At 42.9% G+C, this 25,986-nt stretch overlaps 1 protein-coding gene across 1 annotated transcript in view; it reads left to right on the top strand.

Annotated features, from left to right (window-relative positions):
• The first annotated feature begins 5,114 nt into the window (after positions 1-5,114).
• Positions 5,115-25,986, top strand: part of GREM2 (gremlin 2, DAN family BMP antagonist) — a 59,635-nt gene continuing 38,763 nt past the window's right edge. The window contains exon 1 of the mRNA XM_061626393.1: positions 5,115-5,331. The gene's annotated coding sequence lies outside the window, so the exon portion shown is untranslated. The remainder of the gene's footprint in view (positions 5,332-25,986) is intronic.

Here is a 25,986-nt window from a genome sequence, read left to right as displayed (position 1 = left end):
AGATAAGGTATGGGATTGCTGCCTAAATGGTCAAAAAGATCTCTTCTAGAAATGCAGTTTACTTTCTCTTTTGCTAAATACAATGGAGACAGTTGGGCCTAAAGGGCATACTGACAGTTTGCCTCTTGTAAAGGGTTCCCCTCCCCTTTTAACTATTTATATGGTGTACAAATGTTCTACTTAAGCTGCACTACTCTTGGCCTGAGTCACAGGTCATTGCTGTTTCGGACTGGTGTACCGCCCTTGAAATAGTTGTAAGTTCAAGTGAGACAGAATGCCTTCCTGGATATTTTTTCTTGATATAATGTTATTTGCTATTTAATTTAATTTTTTGTACAATGTATTGCCTTGTTGATGTATTTTTATATTTGTGTTTACTTTTTCTGTAAGCCTCCTTGAGGGCCTTTTGGCCGAAAGGCGGGGTATAAATAAACATAACATAACATAACATAACATAACATAACATAACATAACACATACTTAAGGCAATGGTTAAGCATTGTAAGCACCTTCCTGGATTTAATATTTTGATATTTTGCATAGACTCAGGGCTCAGGAAGTTTAATGTGGATTTGAAGTTACTTCTGCCTCATTTTTTTGCCGCCATCTGCACACTGTCCTCCTCAACCAAGTGGCAGCCCGCACTTTCCCCCCATTTAATTTGGATTTTCCAAATCCATGGATAATCCAATAAGGGGAAAAAATCTACCATAAAACCACATTACCCAATTGTGGATGCACTGAGGAGCATTGTGAGGTTACATTGTGGTCAGTTTTATTGGGTGTTGCCTATCGCTTTACTGCCTCCACCTTCAGTTCCTTGCCTAAGCGCAACCTAGACATGTTTCCATCAGCCCAAAGGAAAGGATGCAGCATACCTATTCCGGCCAGTTGTTGCTGAAGGTAGATTCTGGTACAGCTGTGCAAAAGTGCTCCTATGCAAAACACCTGTATTAAAAGAAAAATTGGCCTTTCAGGAGAATTGGCAGGCACAGGAGACAGGAAAGGAAGAGGCAAGAAAAAGAATGGCTCCCTCTCCATATTCCTCCCCTTCAATAGCTTGCTCTCCTTGGCCCTGTGTGCTTGTGTATGAAACACACTGCTTTTGCAAATGTGAACCGATTGACCACAGGTGATGTGAATGCAACCTTCTCTGAGTGACACTGTAGTTTTCTGTGTTGGGGGAGGGTTTGGAGATTGGAGGTGCACACAGCTTCCTACTGTATGGCCATTCTTTGCCCTGGTGAGGTGCTCCTTGGTGAGCTGTTGCTTCTTTTCCTAAGGGGGCACTCCAGTGCCAGGGGGTGGAGAAAGATCAGGAGGCACCCTCTGTTGCCAGCTGTTTTGTGTAAAATCGGGAATGCAAAAAGCATCTCTTATAAAAAAAATTAAATGGCCATTTTGCCCATTGTGAAATATGCTTGGAACATTTGTTTTGGTGGAAGTTTGTTGCCGTGGAATTCCAGGGTTAATTTTTTCAAAAGGGTGTGTGCACACAGGTAAACAAATACCTACACATATGTCAACAAAGTGCTTAGGTTTCTGAAAATTCTGGAGGGCAGGGAAGTAGTAATTGAGGGGAGGGAATGAGAACACCCAGCGCAAATACATCCCATCAAGCAAACAAACCAACAGCCTCCCCATGGGGTTCTCAGCAGCTTCAGTGGGCATGCTTTAGCCTAGGACTGAGCCACAAGTTCTGTGATATTCTCCGAGAATATCTTTTTTAGGCTTTCCCTAAACTGTTGGTGAATTCCACCCCTGAGAATATTCAGCAGAATAGCCCTCCCGGTTACTCTGCAACATACAGATCTTATGTAGATTGGCAAAATAACATTGGGAGAAAAAAAAGTTTCATCTGCCCCCCTCCCCCCTTTAATCAACATCACTGATCTGATCAAGAAGGTCCCACCCCATGGCTGCTTTAAAGTAAACATCGAAAAACATCAAGAGATCCCGTCATGGATTGTGTTTGTCCCATCAAGTTAGACTGAATTACTCCATACAACTTTACTTTTACATTTACTAGAAGAATTAACATATTTTCCTGTGTTGGTCCACAAGACATTTTCAATTATTGTTTTGCACTCTCCAAAATCTCAGTTAACATCTTCATAACTAATCAAAATGAAAGACTAAACCTGAATACTTGACTTACTAAGAGGAAGAGGAAAATTCCATAAGCCTCTGCTTCTTTATTCTGCTCCCAAATAAGCCAGATAATGGAGCAAATAAAATTATTTGCAAAGTCAGGTGACTTTAAAATACCCATGTTCCTAATAGGATTACAATAACCTGTGGAAGGTCATTATAATTATAAAAGAAAAGATTAAATGTGCAGCAAAGCAGACATAAATTAAACAGACATGTAGCTATTAAAATAGACAGGCCGGCAAATGAAAGCAAAGGGGGCGGGGAGCAACCAGGTAAAATTAGGGAGAAATTTGACTCAGATGCATGGACAGCCCTACCGTTAGGCAAAGTGGGCCAACTGCCTCAGGTGTCAGATGCTGAGGAACAGTAGCTCCAGGCTATTCCTTCTCAGCTGCCCCCTCCCCGTCATTCCCCTCTGTTGGAGGGCAGAACTTTCCATGTCATATGGCCTGTTCCGGATCCCCTAAATGAGCCTGCTTCTTTCAGGGGCAGTGGAGGATGCTATCCCATCATCAGGGTTGACGTGAGATTAACTGCCAGTCTAGACGGCTTTTGTATGCGGAATAGGAATAGGATGCCATTTTGTCCTTTGTTTCCGGAAGTAACATTTTCATAATGCTATACACCACCCTGGGCTTCCAACTTATCAGTAGTAATAGCAGTAGCGGTAGTATTTTTGAGCCAGCTCTGCATGGATGGTTAATCCAGGGGCTGGGAGCGGTGGAACAGGAATACTTACAATATTATGTAACCTCCTGAAATCATATGAAATCTAGAATGCAGGATCACATTTAACTATAACTGATCATCCTGAATTAAATGTACGTCTACCGGGGTTGAGGTTTAATCAGATGACATCACTTATTTAGAGGCTAGCGGTAGAAATTACACATTAGTCAAATGCCTTTGGGGGGAAATGTAGGAGAAGGCAAGCATGTAGGGGCACTGCTGGAAAAGCAAATTATTCTGTTACCATGAAAACATCTTTTTATCTTCCCCATTCCAAATAGATTTGTTATCATTTTGTGTAAACTTTTTGGTATTTTGACCGAAAGTCTCAGATTCCTGATTTATTTATTATATGTTTGTATGGAACATATGTGAGGCCTAGCAAAACTGGTACCTCTGTGGGCCACAACAGGCCACACAGAGAAACCTGTTTGGATCACCAGAGGGCCTAACGGAAGGAGACAAATAGAGAACATGAAAAATGTATGTTTCTACACACTTGGAGGGTTTCCAGGGTACACATACATGTCTATAAGTTCATAAATGTAAAGAAAGTGGGAGAAAGTACAGTGAGAACTGATGGTCCGTGTGGTCTCCAAGAACAGTGAGTCTCAGTTGGAAAATCAAAACAGAAAATGGGGGAAGGGGGAGTGAAATGACTTTAACACAAAGGGCTGGGGAACCTCTGGCCTCCAGATGTTGCTGAATGACAACTCCCATCAGCCCCAGCAAACATGGTAAATGGACAGGGATTATGGGAGCTGTCGTTCAGCAACATCTGGAGGGCCTAAGGTTCCCCACACCTTATAGGATCCTGAGGAGGAGGAGGTATTATCATACAAAAGTGTATGATTCCTTCTGTTTCTGCAGTTCAGGCATGAGTGTCCTTGCTTATGTAGTCAAACAAGCATCACACCCAGGGCCGGCGCCAGGCATGACTGGGCCCTTGGGCACCAGCCTGCCCTGGGCCCAGGGCACCCACCCACATGTGCCTCTCCTGCTGCGGTGAATGCTGGCACATGCATGCATGCCATCAACGAAGATGGCACCAGGGGCATCAGCCCCTATGGCAGCCTTTCCCAATTAGTGGGCCACCAGATGTTGTTGGACCACAACTCCCATCAGCCTCAGCCAGCATTGCCAATGGTCAGGAAAGATGGGAATTGTGGTCCAACAACACCTGGTGGCCCACTAGTTGGGAAAGGCTGCCCTATGGGATGCCTTGGCCGCCATCTTGGTTGATGGTAGGTATGCGTGCACAACACGGCCAGCATTCACCACAACAGGAGAGGTAGGTGGGGCATGCCAGCAGGCATCACAAGCCTGCACAGTCATAGGGTGTGTGTGCCTGGAAGCTCCCTCTCTGCCATCTGCAAGACAACACTACCCACCCTAAGGAGGGCCCTTCAGGGGTCCTTGGCCTGGTCCTGACCTGGCCGCCCTCGGGCTCTGGCCCTGATCACACCCGCACAAGAAACGGGGTATCAGCAAGCTTACAGAAGTACAAAAAATATTTTCAAAAATCTTGGGGGGCGGGTAGGAAACAGCCCAATAAATATCTGGAGATGTAGGAAACTAAACCGGGGGCCTTCTGTATACAAAGCAGATGCTCTACCACTCAGCCACGGCCTTCCCAAACAACAATCAGGAGAGGGAATGGAGAAGGCAAGGCTGACTAATTGGAACAGTAAACAGGCAAAACCCGCTGCAAAAAGCAGGCAAATAAAGAAAATGATATTTTTTCAACTCAACGCCGGCAAGGCTACAGTTCCATCTGTACATTTTAAAAACGTATCTCGATTCTCTTATTTTCTTTTGAGCTTCCAGATCGCTACCATCTTGGATCGTTCAAATCCACGTGTTTTCCCCTCCGAAACACCGCAGATCAATCTGCGAATCTTACTACATCATCTTCAAAGGAAAGCGCTTAGGTGATCCTTTACCATGACGTCTGGGATAGAAACGGAGAAGCCCGTTTTCTGTGTTAATATTGGATCGGCATGGCAGGGCGCGAACGCACAGAAACAGCCGGAGTCCAAACACCAGGCTGCAACGCTTGGAACGCCAGAAGAGCGAAACAAGCGTGGAGTTGAAGGCGGCGGCGTGTCGTGGAGGGGGGCGGTTTGAAGGGGGAGGCGAGTGTGATTTGTTTGGTGATCAGAGCCAATGGAAAGCTGTAAGACTTTGATAATATCCCCATGCGGTGACTGAGAGGAGTCAGAGCACAGCCTCGCCTTCAGTGGGTCTTTCAAGCAACGGCAGCTCGCGCTCCCTGCGAAGCACGACCCGGGAAGCTCTGCTGCAGCACAGCTCCGATGGGCATCCCCGCAGCAGCAGCGGCAGCAGCAGCAGCTACTCTGGCAAACCACCCTTGTTAAAGTCACGGCCCTGGAATATACACGCCCCAGGCCAAAAGGAGCGGACGGAAGGCGTCCCAGTAAGTGACAGGTACGGTCTTAGCTCTGTCGTGGGTTATGTATTTTATTTATAGCGCGGTACCTTTATTTTGAAATGGGGCGCGTGTGGGGTGGTGGCCTTTCTCTGTATAAACGAGGTTATATATAAGAACGTGCTTGGATTTATTCTTTTAACCTTTGGGATTGTCCACTTCTTTTTTAAAAACGAAGTGGGGGACGGGGGGTAATTTCCCCCCCAGCCCTTTTTACCTGGGGTGAGCGATTTGCACATGGAACCGAACCTGTTATCCGTAATAGCACATTTTGAAAATGCAGCATCCTGCGATGCCTCTTTCTTTCAAGGTGTTATCTGCAATGTGAACCTCAGTCTTTGGGAAGATGTAGTTAGGCCATCCTGGTTTTAAACACACATCAAAGTCAAATTTCCTTGAGGTGTGCATGCTGGCCATTCATCTTTCAACCACACACTTCACGCCGAGCTACGTAGCTCAAAGAGACCACGTTTTTACACCTAGGGTTTGTCTTGAAGAATGTGTTGGGCACAGCTCACTGCAGGGGAACAGCAAATTTCTCCTGTAGATTTGAATGTTGGGAGGGGGCAAGGTGGGGTGAGATAAAACGAAGACTCGATGAAGCTCTTGTTCCACTTTGCATCCTTCTGTACTTTGGGTTAGTGATGATGGTAGAAACTCATGCAAGAACAGGTACTTTTGAAACACAAAATATTATTTTAGTATTTTGAAGAGGTGTATCTTAGTAATGCATCTCCATCACAGGGGTTCCCCCTTTAAAAAAAATGCATTCATATAGCACTTTGATACAGTTGGTGTCACAGATCTTCTCCAAACTGCAGAGGCGCTTTCATTTTTAGTACAGGGTTGTGCAAGTGGTTATATAACTTTCTTTAGCGGATTTTTGAGGACAAAATTAATAGCTCATAACAGGCTAGACTTTTCTTTATTTTCAAGAGGGCAAAGTTCTTAAAGAAAAAAAAGGACTGAAATGTTTAAAAGCATTCACTTTAAAAGCCTCTTGAATACTGTAAGTTGAACCTGAGTCCCAGCCAGTTCAAATCACTATAGAAAATGGTTTTTGATGTAAATCTACAGGAATCCAAACAATGCCTTTTGAACAAAATAGCAACAGGTGCAGGATCCACTTGCTGTGCCTTAATTAGCACTTTGCATATCAGACCACATCAGTGCTACTGCATGCTAATTCACTATGAAATCTAACATCAGTTCAGGTTCTTGACTTTCCACCAACACAAATACAATGCAGGCACTGTGCTTCCTTGCCAGATTTATTTTCTTTTTAACTCTTGAATAAGGTTAGGAAACAAATATTGTCTAAATCATTGTTCTGGTATGCAGCGCATGCACTGAAAATCCAGCAAGGCTTATTTTCTTTAACTTTGGGGTATATATTTTTCAGCCTTTCTTCTTTTATCTGTTCATTATAAAGTTGAAAGTAGCATAAAAAGATTATGACACTTCATTAAAAAGTGTCCAAACTATCCACAGACCAGTTAAAGCTTGTGTACTCGAAATCTAAATGTTTTACACTTGATCCTAAGCACATTCATGCATTTTGCATGAGAAGTGAGAAGTACTTCCAAGTGAGGTTGCTATCCTAGGCATATATACTTGGTATTGCCCTCTTAGAGTCACTGAGAATTACAGATTTAAAATTGACTGTGAAGGAATGTATGATTGTGGCATGTTACATGATGACCCTGATTGTAGATTCAAATAGCTGGAATCAAATACTGTTAATTTCAGTGGGAAATTTATTTACAAGCATTTGGCCCCAATCCAGTTATGTCTAAGACTTGTTGAAATCAATGGGACAAATTGGGGATGATGAACTTAAGGCAGCTCTGCTGCATATATTGCTGTCTCCCCAAGGTGTCTGTGGAACAAGAAGTTACCTCTGGCTCAGAGAGCGGCAACGAAAATTGAAGTAGAATAGGGTCAGGCCAGCATTTGTCACTAACTTTAGACAAATGAATCAAACTAATACGTTCCTGACATAACATGCTGTGGTCATGTACTCACCTTTAAAAGCAATCATGGAAACTTTAGACAGAGACTGGTTACTGCAGAATATATCCATGAACAGGACCTTCCAGAAATCAAGCAGGATGCTGGACTAATCAGATGGACTTCTGGTCTGGTCCTGAAGAGCAATTCTTATGTTCTTATCCATGGGCTGCAATCATCCCCATGGAATATTTCCATATGAAGGTGCTCAGGTGTTTTCTTATAAGGAACAGTGGCAAATTCACGTCGTTTGGGAAGGGCCATAACTGAGCGGAAGAGCAACTGCTTTGCAGGCACAGGGTCCTGGCATTTCCAGGAAGAGGTGTGAAAGACTCAGGTCTGAAATCTTGGAGCGCTGTCAGGGTACTGCTGACCTAGATGGATTGATGGTCTGACTCTGCGTAAGGGAGTACCTATGTTTATTATAGCATAAGTCTTTGCGCCGTAATAAATATGTTAGTCTTTAAGGTGCTACAAGACTCTGAGTCTGTTGCTGCAGGGGGAAGAACCCATTTGCATAGCTACACTTCTGGAAAATTATTATTATTATTATTATTGTCTTTATTTATACCCCGCCCTTTTCCCAAGTGGAACTCAGGGCGGCTTACAACAAACATAAATACATATGATTAAAACATTCAAAATTCTACATTAAAATAAGATTAAACCATTAGCACGATTAAAACATTTATTAACATCCACTTAAAATAAATAAAAACACATTAAAAATAGTGCAATTAAGTAATAAACAATGCAGCAACCTCTCCACGAACTATCCTAACTACCTTTTATTTTAAAAGCCTGTTGGAATAAAAAAGTCTTTGCCTGCCAACGGAAGGACAATAAAGAGGAGGTGCTTAAGGAGGGTGTGGAGGAGGACTAGTAAGGAATGCAGTCTGGGAAGGGTGTGTGTTAACCAGGAGAAGGTTCTTGGCTTCGGGAGAGTCTTTAGGTTGAGACAGAAAGACCTGGAGGGCCATAGATTCAACCCTCAAACCCATGGAATCTTGGCATACAGTTTTTTGTTTTACAAAAAAACACTGGAATATTCATTTTCAAGGTCAATGTGAAATCAAGGGAGAATTAGTACATGTGTGTGTGTAAATGAGCCCACATGTTATGCTATTGTTTGGTTCTGATTCGGTGGTTAGCAAAGTTTTCAGGTGCCATTTATGCTCATGCATACCATCATAATTACAAGGGGGATATTTGAATAACGGTGAAGAGGACTAGATACTTCTGTAGTTGTTATTCATGAGTACCCAGCCTCTGTCCTGTTACAGACTCATTTAGAGGCTAATATTCTCTCTGTTTTCCCCACAAGTAAGTTCACATGCAGCATGTTTTATGATTCAGGAACTGAAGCTACTGATTTTAAAATTCCATTCAGATAACATTAGTGCCTGAAATTTCAAATATGATTCATTCAGCATGCATAGATTCCGCATACAACTGAATGAAGAGATGTACTTGATGGGGGCAGCTTGTATGAAAAATTAAATGAATCATTATCTTTAGGTAGCTGTCCCATTTATCAGGTAAGGCAACATAATACTTGTTATGGATCCTGGCTGCATTCCAGCTTGCTTAGTATCCTAATTGTCTGCATTCATTTTGGTCTCTTCACTGATCCATAGGCAAAGCCCAGAAACAGACATATCGTTCTAGTTGAAAATGTACTAAAAATACTTAGGGTTATGGAATCTGATGAGCAAATTTGTTTAGGTCACCTAGTGTGAAAGAAATAGTGAAATCTCACTTGGCCCCATGAGCCTTGAATTATTGGGTTCAGAACAGAAACTTCATCTGATCAGCAAACGTATGGACATAATGGTGCTAGCTGCCGATATAGGATATTTATCTTTTAACAATTTGCATGACATGTAACTAGTTTTTACAAATGCACCATGCAAAAAAGTGTAAATTGCCATTTTTTTATTTATTTGTGGCATTTTTTTTTAGACCACACATTAACAAGAAGTTAGTCAATATGGGTGGGGAAGTAAGCATGGCTTACAAAATCAGCCTATTTGGAACATTGTAAACTGATATCTGACGTGATATCTCCACAGTGAAGATCAGGAGCAAACCTCCGGCACATGTCTGCCCTCAGCTTCATGTGGAGAGCATGATGTGTGACAGATCGCTCCTCCTTACCTGTATCAAATATATCACTCTTTTTTTCATCGGAGACAGAATAGGCCCCACCCTATTCATCCCTCACAAACATGCCCAGATAAATGCTGGCCCTTAGGCAAAGTGAGGTGACCACCTCAGGTGGTGAAGGCCAGGGCACACCCCTTCAGTCTCCCAGCAGTTCTGTATCAACGCTGGCAATGCCTGCTTGTGGCTGGGCTGGGCTGTCTGTCTGCGTTAACTAGTCCCATGCTTCCAACCGGTGAGAGACAGTGCTGCAGGGAAAGCCCCCTTGACTGAGAGAGCAGGTGGGGAGGCATCCAGCCCCTGTCACAGTCCAGCAGGCACTATATGTCTTACTCTGCTGACATGGCCCATGTTGCATCACTGCACGTTTGTTTGAGTGGGTCTCCAGCAGGGGCCAAGCAAAGCAGTGAGCAAGGAAATGCAGGACAGAGCTGGGTGTGCCAGGTGGTCTGCCCTGTGCCCCTGAAGCAAGCCGATTGCCCTGTGGTGCAGTGGAGGAAGCTGTCCTGTCACCAGCACTGTAGTGAGATTGACCTGCCAGCCCGGTCAGCTTCTGTACACAGCATGGGGTGGGGGATACCATCTAGCCATTCACCTGCAGCTACAAAATGTCTTGGGCTGGTTCTGATCAGTGTTGCATGTGGGCTCCACTTTACATGTATTCTTGAAGGAAGAAAGCCCAAGGCGCATTCCTGGGCCTCATCCTATATTGGACTTTGATGCTGGGACACTCCACTATTGTGACGTGTTCTGCCATAGTTCTGTTGAGTGGTTATATTGCAGATTTCTGTCATTTGGGAGTCATGATAGGAGACAGATGTGTGCTGTCTAGCTAGCCCCCCAACTGTATCAGATGGAGAACAATAAACTGGAAATGTCAGCTGCATATCTGATGAATCGTGGTTGACAGCAACCGAAGATGTGAGGCTCCTAAGACAGAACCAGCTCCTCGTTTCCCTTTGTTCTCTTTTGTGGCTTGCGAAAATCACACAGCAGCAATAAAAATACTGAAACACTCCAGGGAGATTCTCAGTGACTCCTCTTTGCTTTAGTTAGCAGATCAGCAGGAAACTCAAGACAAATCCTGTGAATCTGTCTGCCTCATTCTGAGGAGTTCAGGATGCTGGCATGCACTTTGACTGTCATTTGCATCAACACAGACTCGCATCCTGTAGGCAGCCAGCGTTGTTTAGATTAGCAGCTACAGTCCCTGGAATCTGCTGATCCATAACCTGTTTGATAGGGAGTTAACCCTGGACCTGGAAGAGCAAATGTCAAATCCCAGCTCGGCCAAGGACTCAGTGGTTGTGTCTGTGTGCAAATTACTCACAGGCTCAGTTTCCCCTTTGTAAAATCAGAATAGGAGGAACTTCTGTCTCATTCGAAAGAAATGCATTGCTGATTAGGGGCAGCCTTGTGTGTGTGTGTGTGTGTGTGTGTGTGTGTGTGTGTGTGTGTGTGTGTGTGTGTGTGTGTGTGTGTGAATAAAGGTGTGTGGTTTTAGTGGTAGTTGGACACAATATAAATCTGGAAACAAATGCGTGCAGTTGAAAAAATAATATGTAGTTTTAAAAATTGGGGGGAGAATAGATACATTAGGCATATGTGCTTATTAAGCACTTCAGTGACAGGCAATGTCATGGACAGCATGGACCAAAATTATATAAGGGTAGAATGTGCTCAGTTTCCATACTTAAAACAATCTGCCATTTAACCATATTAGAACACTTTATTTTTGGCTGGAAGCTTCTCTTTTTCACCTTCATATTTGGGCAGGTAACGCTTGGTTGCATCCTTGTAAAAACCCTTTAAGTACTCCTTTTTTGTGTGTGTGGGTTACTGAACTAAGACAGATTCATAAATGAACTGTCACTGTATAATAGATAAGAACTACTGGCTCCCATGGAGAAACCTCCATTGGGTGTAAGTAAGGTGCAAAAAAATTTTTTTTTAGTGTGGAATGTTTGGTTGGGAATTTGTGCAACTGAAAAATCTGCCTTTAAAACACACACACACCCTGGTAGGAACATGTGAGTGCACAAGTGGACAAGCATTTATGAACATAAAAAGAGTCAGTCTAATCCAGCATCCTTTTTACAGTGACAAACCAAATCCCTCCAGAAGCCCTCAGTATTGAAAGCAACATGCTTCCCCTGTAGTTGTCCCACTGTCAGTGATATTTGGAGGTATACTGCCTCTGAACATGGAGGTTCCATTTAGCTATCATGCCTAATAGCCGTTGATAGATCATCTGTCTGTTTTTCTAAGGCATCTAAGCCAATGGCTGTCTCCACATCCTATTGCTGGGAACTGTGTGACAAAGTACTTTCATGTTGTCTGTCCCTTATTTTTATTTTTATTTGCCAGCTGTTATAATGTTAACTCACATCTGTATATAATCAGAAAGTTTCCAAGAGAATATATGGTTCGACTGATGAGCAGTTTTTTGTGTCTTACCATTTCTCTGTCTGTCCTTTAACAAGATCAGATTTTTAATGTAGCCAAATAGAATAACTATTGGGCCCAATGGTAAGGCATATCCTGTAATAATCTTAATTTGTGCCTGTCCTTTACTTCACTGGGTGTCCCTGAGTTTTCATGTTATTGGAGAAAGTTATTTCTATCCACTTTCTCCACATCATGTAAAATTTTATAAAATTTTATAAACTACAAAGCTCCATAGGCTTTGCCTTTCCTCATAGGGAGATCTTTAGCTTATATTAACATTTAAAACTATTAAAAAACTGTTCCACAACTGCTCTGAGCATAAGGGTGTGGCGGCTGTAACAGTCAAGCCAAAACTCACACATCTATTGCAGCAGCGCTGGTGATTCCTTTGGTTTCAGCTTTTTCACATACTTTAAATAGTATCCTCTGAAAAATCTGCATTAGCACTGTGGGCACACACAAACAATGAACACTTACATCACAGCAATGGTACCTCTGCATTATTGCTTCTCAGATCTCTGAAAGCCACTCTGTATATCCACTCATCTAGTCCATTGTATGCATAATTATGTATTCTAGAAATAAATCCCCTTCAATTGAATGAAAATTGTTTCCATGTATGTGTGGCTAGGGGATTGATCTTAGAGTGCAGTCCTCTGCATGTTCCCTCAAAAGAAAGTCCCACTGTATTCATTGGGGCATACTCGGAGGTAAACATCCACTGGATTGAAGCTATGATTCTTAAACACGCAGAGCCCCAAACCTTCTACCTCTTTAGCAAACTGCTAGCTTGACAACAATAGTACAGGTAACAGGGTTGCCATACCAGGTTTTGACATAGCTCTTGTACATTTAAGAGTTCCACACAAGAAAAAATTCCACCATGTGCAGCATATCCTCTTGCTCCGGCACTGTGATGGAAGAAACAACACTTGATGGTGACATTTTCCCTTCTGTGAGACTCTGAAAGGTACAGCAGCCTTCCTAGGGTCTGAACCTGGTAGTGCTGCAGGCAGGCACATCTCTCTCACTCTCCCTCCCTCACCCTCTCCCTTAAAATAAGAGATGGCTTCGGTAAAGCAGCAGTTTAGAGAACAATATATTCTACCATACTTGATGACATACTCCCTACGAGCAGCTTGGCTCAATATCGCTAAGCACTGGAAAAATATAGAACCACTATTTCTCAAGGATATCAAGGAATACGACAGCTCGTTCTCATGGACAAAGGTACACAACAAGTCCATGTACTTTATGATGTGACAAAATGATTGCTTTCTTGCACATTCATAACATATGCTAACAGGAATCAAGGTACATCACTTTCTGGAAGGATGTGGTCTTTACAATATTCAAGAACATCATCTAACGCAGCCTTCTCCCAAGCCGGCCCCCTTCAGATGTTTTGGACTGCAGCTCCCATCAGCCCCAGCCAGCATTAGCTTGGGAAGGCTGATCTAATGCATGACTCTCTTTTTAGACTTATTTTCTAGCAAAGTGTACTGCTTTGCTTTCATTGTTCCGTTCCGTTTCAAGGTCAATTGTTTTTTCTTTCCGCTTGGAACTCTGAAATGCTTAACAATTTAGAGTGATAAACAGTCATATTCAGAATAGACCCACTGAAATCAATCTTCTCAGAATATGACTAACATTGGATATCACTCAGACTCATAGGTGTGTTAGCACACATGCAAATTAAATTATTCTGTATCTGTTTCAATTAGTGTTTGGAATGAATTAATTCGGTTTAAGCAAGTTCACTGAATTAGTGCAAAAATCTCTGAAAGTAGACCTGAAAGTAGTTCCCATAGTTGCCGAGTGAACTGAATGTGAATTAAGTTTGTTCTGGGGTAGAATGTGGAATGGTTTCTTGTTCATCTCCCAAGTTCATTCTCTTATACATGTTTTTTACTCTTTAGATTCTTTGGGCCTTTTAGTGTAAATATCATAATTGTTGGAAAAAACAAATTAAACAATTCACATCCACTGTCTGTATGTTTGATGTTTTCTTAATCTTAAATATATTTTATACTTCAGCACAGCAGATTGTAATATTCTGAATGCTGATTTTTTAAAATTATTTATTTATTAATTTCATTTCTATCCCACCTTTCCTCCAAGGAGCTGAAGGTGGCCTATCAACATGGTTCCCCTGTCTCTCAATTTTATCCTCACAGCAACCCTGTGAGGTAGGTTAGGCTGAGAGACAATGACTGGCCCACTATCACCCAGTGAGCTTCATGGCCAAGTGAGGTTAATTTGGAGGAACTTGAATTGAACGGTGAATTGAACATGAACCAAACTAGTTCATTCTGTAAATGGATGAACTTGAACTGGAATTAGTTCTTTTTTGGACATGATGAACTTGAACTTGTTTCTTTTTAAAATGACCTTTCCAAACTCTGGTCATAATGCATACAATACATGCAACTTCCAACCACCCAATCATGTTTGCCTGAGTTTAAAGCTGCACAACTACTTGGGAGAGGGCCCTGCTGAACATAAAGGGACTTACATTTGAGTAAACATATGAAAGATTGGACTGAATGATGCTTTCATAAAACCCATAGACTGACCACGTGCAGAAGCTAATTGCCTTATTCTTCTCTAGTTAGTCAACTCAACTTCCTCACTTTTGCGAATTCCATGGAGAGCAGAGGTGGGACGTGGGCAAGATTCAAGGTATTAGTGCTAGTATACACAGCCTTAAATAGCTTGGGACCCAAGTACCTAAATGGGTGCCTTCCCCAATTTCAGCCATCTCGGGCCTTATGACCAACAGGGGAGGACCTGGGGGTGGTCCGGTTGGTGGTGACCTATAACAGGGCCTTCTTGGTGGTAGTTCCCCATCTGTGGAATGCCCTCCCTGGTATGTTAGTCTCTTTCAATATTACTTTGTAGGAGAAATTTAAAAACTTTCCTGTTTACCCAGGCATTTGATGGCTGAAAGACTTGCCCATGGCCATCCTGAAATTATTAGTTCTGAGAGTGGGTCATTGTTTTTAGGCATTTTTGTCTGTTTTAGAAGGTTGTTTTAAACTGTTTATAGACGTTTTAAGGGTATCATTTTAGTATTGACATGTTTGTTGTCCTGGGCTCCTCTGGAGGAAGAGTAGGACATACATTTAATAAAGAATAAGACAGCTTGTGCATCATTATTTTTCATGCTGCAGATCTATGATATTTGCACAGTGGCACATTGGACGGGGGAGGTAGAGGTGGCAAGGGCTTGTATCTAGTAATCAAGGGGAATGGAAACATCTAATTAAAGAATGGCTAATGGCTGAAGAGTGAGTAGCACTGCACCACTGTTCAGTCTGAAGACTTATTTATTGTCAGGGGAAAATTCATTCAGGAAACACAGCAAATATTCAGGATTAGCAGAGGCATTTTAGCACAGAGAGGACAATGTAAAGGCACTCTGAGCCACCAATCTATCCCTGTCCAGTCTAGGTTCTGAAGCTGGCACCAACTGCTAAGTGCTTACTTTAGAGTAGCACCACTGAAGTCAGTTCATCTGAGGTCTGAGGACTGCAGCCAGAGATTTTATCAAAAGTAATCAAAATCCACCCTTTATAAAAACAAGCTTGTTTCTTTGGTTTATAATAATATAGCATTTTAAGCTTTGAAGTTTCATTTGGAAATGTTGTGTTGTGCTTTTCCAAAGCAAGACAAATCTGTCCTGGACATAGCCACCATTTTTTTAAGACAAGCAAAACCTATTTTTCCAAGAGGAATGTTTGCCAGAATTCTGCAGTATGTTTACTATGATCGGGTTAAAGGAAATTTGAAAGTCAAACTAAAGCTCAGTAGGAAACTGATAAACATACATTGTGCTTGTAGGGACACTGCCCAGCAGCATTGGGAAATTGACCATTTCATTTATTTAGCTGTTCAGATTTATCCTTTAAACAGATATATCCACTGTGCCAGACATTACAAAGGTTGGAAAACGTGACAGTAATTTGCAACATCTCATTCTGTGTGATTCCTGAAAGACAGAAGGCTCTATCATATGGATCTCATTCCTCTGCAAATACATGATTTATTCCTGGCACTGATGACCAGGGTCAAGGTTTAAAGAGACAAAGCTGTAAACAGTGACTCTCAGACACTAAGTAAGGATAGGGTGTAACCCCCTGGAAAAGTTGATCTGGAGGAGGCATGGAGAGCAATATATTTCAGATTCATCCCTGGAATTGGCAGGGCCTTCTAAATGAAGAGAGTATTCTGGGAACTTGCGCTTATTACAGATTGTTTCGTTGTGCAATAATCAGTGTCTCTGTATGAGAGTGTTTTTGAGAACACAAAATAGAGGTCATGCTGCTACTTTTCAGATTTTAAATACATAGTGCAAGATGGAACAATGTTTGCGTCTCAAGGTGAGCAGGAGTAGTTACCTGTGAAACAGGAAAAGAGAAGCTTTTCAGCTACACTGTAGTTATTTTAGCAGATTGGGCAAATCCAGTTTGCTGTATACCTTGACTGTTCGGAGGCTCTGGCAAATCTCCATGTGAAATATGCAAGTTAAAAAGACACGTAGCTTAAGAAGTGAATCCCAGAAAATGAGATGTTATTAATTGCTCATACCAAACCAGAATAAGGAAACCAATGGTGTTTCAGCAGGGTCTGGCTGAGGATTTTAAATTTATTATATAAATGCAAGATTGAGGAGGATTTATTGATGACCCAAAATGAGGAAAGGCTACTTGCCCTTATAGAAAATTGGATTGATTTTCTGTCAGTTTTGTTAACTGGTAGATTCAGTTGAACAACCGGAGCTGAAGACAGTAAAAGGAGAGTCGACAGAGGAAACTGTAATAACTGTCCAAAACACACACGCGAGCTAAGTACTCGAACACAACATAGGAGGTGCCAGTTCAGGTTTATTATGGGTGCCTCCAGACTGTTAATATCTTGCAGGAGGGATTCAAGTGCATACGGAAAAAATTAGGTTTTCTGAATTAAAGTAGATCAATGGACTTTATGCAGTAAAGGAATGTTGGAGATATGCATTGAAAAGGGGAAGTAGTATAGACATCCACAAACAAATCAGAATGAATGCTCAATAAAAACTGGATATAATCTAAGCCCTGTATAAGCTTTGAGCAAGCAAATCAGAATGAAGGCTCAATAAATAGGTCATCTGGAAGAGTCCTCAATTTTCTCAGACAGTGTCTGACTCATAGGCTGCAATCCTAAGGTGGGATGCTGGTGGGAGAACAGGAGGTGGTTGATCTAGTTCCTCTAGTGTCTCACTGGGCTCTCACCAGCTGGGCAGAAATTAGGGTGGCGGAGCTCGCTAGTACTCCACTATCCTTTTCTAGTTTTTACATACTGATTTTCTTCCTACCAGGAATGATGAGAGTGAAATAAACCACACCAGCTCCTGGGGTGACATAGCTGCCACCCAAGTTTTGGACCATGTTGGGGAGGGTGGGAAAGCAGTGCATTCATGCCTTCCCCTGGTCAATCCCTGGCATGCCCCCAAACCATTTCTGGAAGGCCCCATTTTTGGCCCTGCCCTGATGTCAGAGCTCTGATGCCCATAGGGCAAGGGCCATGAACGTTTCCATGGGAGTGGGGAGGGGAATCCAAGTTTGGAGATTTCTCGCTGCCCTTGGAGAGGGAGACCTGATGCTGTTTTAATGAAATGTATTTTAATTCTTTTGTATAGTGTATGTTAGATTTTGTAACCAGTCGTGGAACCTATTGGTGAAGGGCGGGCAATAAATGTTAACAACAACAGCAATAGTTTCCCCATACTCTGTAAGTTAAGTTTGAAATTCAGAGCTTTAAATATTGGCAAAGCAATCAACCATCAAATATTTCTGATCCCCCTCCCATTCCATTTGACAGAGCTACTGGCAGCACAGAATTTAAGAGCATGACCTAGTAGGCCCTGAGTCAAATCTCAGCTCAGCTATGAATTTGCTCAGTAACCTTGAGATAATAATAGTGGCCCACCATGCCAGATTATTTTAATAATTCATGAGGCCCACTTCATCTGTGAACCCTCTGCTTTGTGGCTGGCTCCCATATATGTAAAAGCACCATTGACATGGCTGCTTCACACATCAACATTGGGATGGAAACTGACAATATGATCCAGGCGACTCACATGTTTCACAATTTTGTACATTATGAAAGCAGGGGGCAGAGGGGCTGAGCGTAAAGGAGTGGTCTTTCAGCAGCAACCAGACTACATAGGTAGCATGTAAAATGTGCTTGAGAAGATATGCAAAGTCAGCTGGTGCGTAGAAAAAATGCTCTGTCCACACTGTCTCTGTGAGTGTACAATATATACCCCATCTTCCCAGGCGATGAAGATATCCAAGGCAAAAAGGTGAAATGCTCTTCCTGGCCCTTAATTGAACTGACAGTATTAGGCACCATTAAGAGTCTGGTGATATGTGATAACAGTTTGAAAGTGCTGCTGCTGCTGCAAGGGAAGAAAAAAAGAACATGTTTAAAATAAGTGAAACAACTTTTTACTCTTACTGCAGAGAAGATAGCTCCCAAGCAATAAACAAATACCTCCAAGTTCTATTCACAGCCAATGTCATAGAAATCAGTGATCCTCTTCTGCAGTGCTGTGAATCTGAATAAACAGTGCAGAAACGGAGGAGTCCACTCTAGAAACCTAGTCCTTAGATATCACATTTGACCAGCGGAGAGTGGTGACTTTCAGCACCTTGGACAGCTCCTTGAAAGTTCAGACTAAAACCCGGAGCGGATTCACTGCCTCACTGACATCTGAGCCACCAGCCTCCATTGCATATGACTGTCATCTGTGAAGTGGGTTAGATGAAAGAGTCTACATCAGTGATGAAGCATGAAGGACAGATAGAAGCCGCTCCCCTGGAAGTAATATAATAGCATACTATTTCCCACTATTATGTTCCTTTCCCACCAATGATCCACGATACTTCCTTTGTGGAACAGGAAGGGTAAACAGTTGCTTCTTGTCGTAGATTAGAGTCCTGGCTCTTTGCAGTTATACACATGCAAAGGGATGATTTGTGAGTTTCCGTTATAGAGAGGGCCACAGACAGCTTAGCATTTCAAATGTGGCTTGTGCTGGCTGGAATGTTACTTGGCATTCAATCAACTTGTGTTGGTTGTATTTGACAGACAAGTCTGCCTGGAAACATTTTGTGAAATTCACTAGTCTTTGATGAGATGCTAAATTCCCTGCAGTGAATTCAGTAATACTGCCCCAGTCAGGAGTATCATCTACAACTAGGTAAGGGATGTAGCAGCTGTTCTTGGGACTATATCCTAGGAAAAACACTTGTGGTAGAAGCATCATTAGATGGGCAATGACCCTGTTCACACTGACAGTAAGTCAAGAACCATGTCTTATGAAATCATGCTCTGCCTACAGCCCAATCACTCCAGTTTTGCTCATCCATTCACATGAAAGAATTATTTTTGTAAGCCGCCCTGAGTGCCCTATTATAGGGTAGAAGGACGGGATAGAAATATTTTAAATAAATAAATAAAATAAACAAACCAGAAAGGGATAGGTTAGCATTACATCTAAAGCTGGGGTTGTGGTTTGTTTCTCCCTAACAAGCTAGGATTTGTAAGCCAACAACCAATCACGGTGTAAGACTGGCTAGTGATCCTGGTTTGTTAGGGAGAAGCAGACTGATCCTGGGCTCGGATATAACACTGGAAGTTTTCCTCTTCCTGATTTGTTTACCTGCTGACATGAAGGAAGGAGTGACACAAGAGTGATCAGGCAGAGGGCACCAGTGCACAGCTCTTGGACAGCCTAGTTTACGAAGCCAAGGTTGCCGTTCCTGACACATGAAAATGTGGCCATTCTCCAATCAGATCAGAGTATTAGGGTAGAAAGGTCTTTTGTTAGTGAGCTAACTCGCTCTTATTTGGTGGGACCAGTATTGCTCCTTGTGGTGGTGGGAGGAGGAGCGGAAGAGCTGAGTATATGGATGACATGTTTAGCTGAAGCACATTGTTCACTTGGGATGTCCTGCCCCATGGTTCTTAAAAGATCTAGGCCTCCAACACACAAATCCCTCTAGGGGGATTTAAAAGCCTGTGGTGTAGATACACCCTTAATTTGGAGGTGAGGGTTATGTTAGAGTGATTTTTAAAAATGCAAAATTATATAGAAGTATGTTCCAGTTAGCTAATCTACACAATGGGATAAGTGTGCATATGCTTTTAATTATTCTTGTATAACAGTCCTTCCAAAGGAGAAAGGGTTTTCAAATAAATGTTTCTCAAAAGAGAGATATTTGTGATGGACATTAAAGAGCATCTTTCACTGCCTCCGATTCTAAGAATATATTTTGATACAAATTCAATGGATGAATGGATATTTTATATGGCTACATTCCCTTTTCTATTTGAACGAGTGAAATACCTTGAGTCTTGAGTCCAAAACTTTCCTTCCCAGTCGAGGTCACCTTTCCCTATCAGCTTATTTGATTTACTTTAAAAGGTGTCTGTTTGCTGAACCTAGGCTTCACATGTATTTACCTAGCTTAATAAAACCTCCTTACACAGATAACTTAACCAAAGAAATGTGAATGTTTTAATGAGGCACATATAGGACACTTTTGATGAATTCCAATAGGCTCACTTCCTGAAGAGGGAATATATTCAATTTTCACTAACTACACAAGAAACACACATATGTGCATTTTTAGGTGGGTGTTGGCAGCTGTGCTGGCCTGGCTGAGGTGTGCAACATGTCCTAGTTGGGACAGCAGTCCCCTGAAGGATTACATACACAGTTTTGTGGCATTCCTGGATCTGGCCTTGCCCTTGGGTGCTCAGGTGACGTCGGTGGCTAGGAATGCTTTTTACTGGCTTTGAAAGGTTCACCAGCTGTGGGATTTCCTGGAGAAAGTGGCTCTGGCCTCAGTTATCCATACACTAGTTATATTCAGACTGGCCTATTACAATGCTCTCAGTGTGGAGCTTCCTTTAAGGACAGCCGGGAAACTATAGTAGGATGTAAAGATGGTCAGGAAACTACAATTGGTACACGTGGCTGACAGAATGCTGGTAGGAGCAAGGCAGACATAATGTATACCCCAGTTCTACACCAAATATATTGATTGCCAGTTTATTTCTGGGCTCACTTTAAAGTGCTGGTATATACCTGTAAAGCCTTAAGTGGCCTGGGACCAGCTTACTTTAAAGATCATATGTACTTCAAGGACTACCTCTCTGGTTGGCCACTGTGAGAACAAGATGCTGGGCTAGAAGGGTCACTAGCCTGATCCAGCAGACTTTTCTTATGTTCACGTGAACCAACCCAGAAACTGCATCAGAGCCCTTCAGCTCGTGTCTGTATGTGCCTTATCGGAGGAGTGTGTGGAGGATGGCAAGACAAGAACAGATTTTTCAGTGGTGGTCAGGGGTGTAGTCATCTGGGGTCTCAGGGGGTCTTAGACCCCTTATGCTTTGGCAGCAGGGTCCCTATGCCTCCAGCATCCTATGAGCCAATCAGCATGAAAGGGGTGTGTGTTAGCCACTGACAAGAATATCCTAACATGCTTCTTTGTCCTTTCCTGCTGATTGGAGCCAATCAGAGTGAAAGGAGGTGAGCTAGCAGTTGAGAAGACTCTTCTCAGTAGCTAACACTCTCTCCTTTCATACTTATTGGTGCCTATGGGCATCTGTTGTTGTGGGAGAAGGCATTAACAAGGATCTTATTCTCAACCCAGCAGCAAAAAAGAGGAGGCATAGCTGGGACTATCATGAAGGGACCCTGCACTTCTGAATTTGCTACTACACTACTGGTGGTGGCTCCCCAACTGCTACTACACTACTGGTGGTGGCTCCCCATTTCCCCTCTCCCCAGGGAAACATGCCTGGCACCATCATTGTTAGTTTTTAGGCATATTTTTATTTACCCAGCCTTTTGGTGTTTTTCAAGATCATATTTGTGTATGGTTGTAGCCTCTACTGTGGTGCTCATCTTTTAGTGAAGTGGGATAGAATCTGCCCTTTTTACTGTATTGTTGGAAATTTTTTTTGTATGTTCTTTTCTTTTAATTTGGATTTTATTTGATTTTACCTATTCATTTCCTATCTTGTTAAGTCACTGTAAGACTTTTTTTTGCATAAAGTGACAAACACATGAAAATAATAACAATAAAAATACTATCTGCCTGAGACTTTAAAAATTGGTACTGGAGATTGTTGGCATTCTGGATTGTCTATTTTATGCTGGCTTTAATGCTACTGTTTTATAGGTGAAATACTTAGGAGTGCAAGCCTAGCAACCCTCATGGTGATGGCAGGGGTAGGATGGTGCGTATTGTCCTCTCTGCGGTCAGAGAGGAGCACTGCTGGGGGAGGGGCAGAGGCGGTGCTGCAGTGGAGGCCTCACTGTCACCTGGGCAGGCAGGAAGCTCCAACTGGCAGGTCTCCCATCAGCTGAAATGTGGGATTTGGGGAGAAGGGCAGGGCACTAGTGGCTTTGGACCTGTTGGATCCAAAGCCCCATGGATCCCCTGAGGGGCCCAGTCCATGGGATCCTCAGGTGCATCAGCCTATAGTTGGTGCGGGGGGAGGGGAGGAAAAAGCTTTCCCCCATCTTTCACTCTGGCTGGTGCAGGCGGCAGTGATTCAGGTGCGGTGGTGGATCTGCCACTCTTCTGCTCCCTCCTTCTTTTGCCCAGGATTTGGATTGCAAGGTCCTTACGTTTATTTAGGATGTATTTGAGGTATTTAGTAGATTTTTATTGTTATATTCTAGTTTTCATTGCCCAGGAGCATTCAGGAATATGAACCTCCGCTCTGCACACACACACAACACAACACCATCTGTAGTGATACAATCTATTCCACCACCTCATTTTGTTACTTTCGTAGATGAGGGCTTACTCTGCAGGAACTTCAGGAACTTCAAAGTTGGGATGCAGAAGCTTCAAAGTTGGGATGGGTGAACTTTTTCCGTTTTGCACTGGAAATTATCTAGTTTTCTGGATCTCCAGACATGGTCCAGTAGATCTGGACTGGGCTTCCTTCCCCTTCCTTGCCTTGGTGTTCCAGTGTGAGTTGATAGTTTTCAACCCATGTTCGCTAAGCCTAGTGAACACTAGTGCTTCCCTCCCAACCCCATGCAAGTCGCAGGCATGGGGAGTAGACACAGATTGGGACAGCAGCAGGAGGCAAAGGGCTAAAGTTCTGTACCCTCACACCAAGCTCCCAATCTAGATGAGTCACCCTGCACTGGCTATTTCTGTACCCAAGGGCAAATTCATGTCACATGCAGTTTGTCACTGCTTGTGAGGAATCTATTCGAAATGTGGATCTTGGGGCTAAAGATGCCCAGGAACTGAGGCAGTTGGATGTGCTGAATCAGTGCTTGGTTGCGATAATGGACTGGATGACCTCCGATAAACTGAAGCTTAATCCAGACAAGACTGAGATGCTGTTGATGGATGGTTCCTCTGACCAGTTTGAGTGGTGTATGACCTGCTGTAGACGGGGTCACATTCCCTCTGAAGGAGTGGGTTTGTAGTTTGGGGGTTCTCAATTGCTGTTGCTTGAGGCACAGGTGGCCTCAATGGCACATAGTTCCTTCCATCACCTTAGACTGGTGGCCCAACTGTGACCCTAGGTGGACAGGTGTAACCTGGCTGTAGGTAACCTCAGTAATGGATGATTCCAGTGCAATTTACGTGGGGCTGCAGCTGTCTTTGAAAATAGTTTGGAAGCTTTAGTTAGTGCAGAATGTAGCTGCCTGACTGTTGATGAGTTCAAGGCAAACATATCATATAACACCAGTTCTGTTCCAGTTACACTGGTTGTGTGGCTGCTTCTGAGCTCAGTTCAAAGTTCTGGCTTTGACCTATAAAGCTTTTTACGGCTCAGGACCCCAATATGTTTTGGAATTCCTCTCCTGATATGAACCTATCCAGACCCTTAGATCTTCTTCTGAGGCCCTTCTCCAGGTCCCCCCTCTGAGGGAGGATTGGTGGGTGGTGACAAGGGAGAGGGCTTTTTTAGTTGTGGCTCCCCAACTGTGGAATGCACTCCCCAGTGAGGCACACCTGGTGCCTTCATTGACATCTTTTTGACACCAGGTAAAGACTTGTAATTTTTCCCAGGCATTTGATAGACTGAGATGCAAAGCAGCTGCAGATCATCTGTGTGTGTTCATTTTCTTCTTCCTCCAGTTACCTTATCTCATAACAGGTCATCATTTTTTACTGGCTCTTTTATAAGTTAGAGGCATATCCGGAAAAAAGCAACCACCACCATGAAAAGCTTCCTTCATTTAACACCTCTGTTATAAATGAAATCAGCACCACATGCATCTCTTCCCTGCTGTGTCAAAGCAGCAATGGCATGGGAACAGATGGAAGAGCCTTCTGATGAAAACCGGAGCAATGGGTCGCTCACAGCATTGCTGAAAACCTAATCACTCAGTTGTGTGTGTTCTGGGAGAACTTGGTGCAAGTTTATCCTGAATCCCAAGACGACTTGCAGACTTGTTCCCTGGATTGACCTCTGCTTTAGCTGTCCTTCCAAGATTCATGATAAGGGCTGTGCTAGCCAAGTTATATGAGGCCATTAAAACCCCATCATTTACCAGCTAACAGCTAATGCAGCACCATTAAATCCATTAAAGGGGCAATATCATCAAAGAACCTGCTTTGTTTTTTAAGCCGAAAGAAATATGTGTATGAAAATGTATCACGTGGTTGACTTAAATCCGGTCCTTCATATCATATCACTACACCGTGTTCTGTTCAACCTGCTTTGATTTCCTGAAAGCTCCGCTTTGATCAGAGACTTCGCAAGATCTGATGACTTGCTATGCCCCTTGATGTCGGCGGCTATTGTTTTTGTTAAACGAGGTACTAACAAAAGGCCTGAAGAAGTCAATCTCATTTGCTCTGATGCCCAGCACAGAGGTTTTGTGGTTTCACTCTCTGGCTCTTGCCTCCACCTAGCATGTATTATGCTCTCTACACCCATTGTGGCAAAATAGAGGAGCCACTTTACCTTTTCCTGTCTTGGGCCATTAGTCACATCAAGTCTCAGTCAACCAAAGCAAGCCCTTCCTCCTCTGTAGATCTGTAGGTGAGGCTTTTTGTATGAGTGAGTGTGTTAATGTCACACAATGCATGAAGGAACACTTTCTTGTAGCTACAATGGGAGCAAAGCTGGCTGCACTCCAGTGGGCTGCATATATGCAAACTGTGACGCCTTAATACAAATTATATATTTATAATATGGAATGTGTTTATTCATATTGTTTTATTAGGATTGCATAATCGTATACTACAAAAAGTCTTAAAGTGATTTTTAATATATGTAACTCAATAACACATAATAAAAACATATCAAACAATGCACAATATCAATACACTGAAAAAAACCCTATATCAAAGATACCCCACATCAATATTCCTAGGTGAGAGGCAGGAGACTGAGGGGATGGGAGGAAACATATATGGATAAGAGCTGGGTTTCTGAGATGTGGGGGTGTTGCTATTTGATCTTGTAGAGGCAGTGTATTCAGTGGCTGGTGGATCTGGTTGTGAATTCAAGTGGCTGAATGTGTGTCTAAATGTATGTCTGGGCATTGGGGGAGGGAATCAAAGGGGCACTCCTATTGGCAGGGTGGCGAGCAGAAGAAGGTCTGGTGATAGGGGGTGATACAACTAGGAAGAATAAGTGTTGGCAGGAATTTTCCCTTCTGGATCTTGTTCCAACTGATAATGGTTGGGGTTGTCAGGCAGGCCTACACTCTTCCTTGATGTTGCTGAATGCCAGGTCAGTCCATAATAAAACAGCATTCATCCACAATATGATTGTGGATGAGGGGGTGGATCTGACATGTATTACCAAAACCTGGCTGGATGAGCTGGCTGGGCCAAACCTGATCAAGCTTTGTCCATCTGGGTGCTTAGTGCAGTACCAGCACAAGTTGGAGGATGGGGATGGGTTGGGGCTCGCCATTGTCCCAAGGGATACTATCTTCTTATCCAGGAAACTAAGCCATCTAGGAGCTTAGTTTGGGGGTTTGTTCT

The sequence above is a fragment of the Rhineura floridana genome, chromosome 4, assembly GCF_030035675.1.
Source record: "Rhineura floridana isolate rRhiFlo1 chromosome 4, rRhiFlo1.hap2, whole genome shotgun sequence".
NCBI classification, from domain to species: domain Eukaryota; kingdom Metazoa; phylum Chordata; class Lepidosauria; order Squamata; family Rhineuridae; genus Rhineura; species Rhineura floridana.
This window is presented reverse-complemented; position numbering and strand designations above follow the sequence as displayed.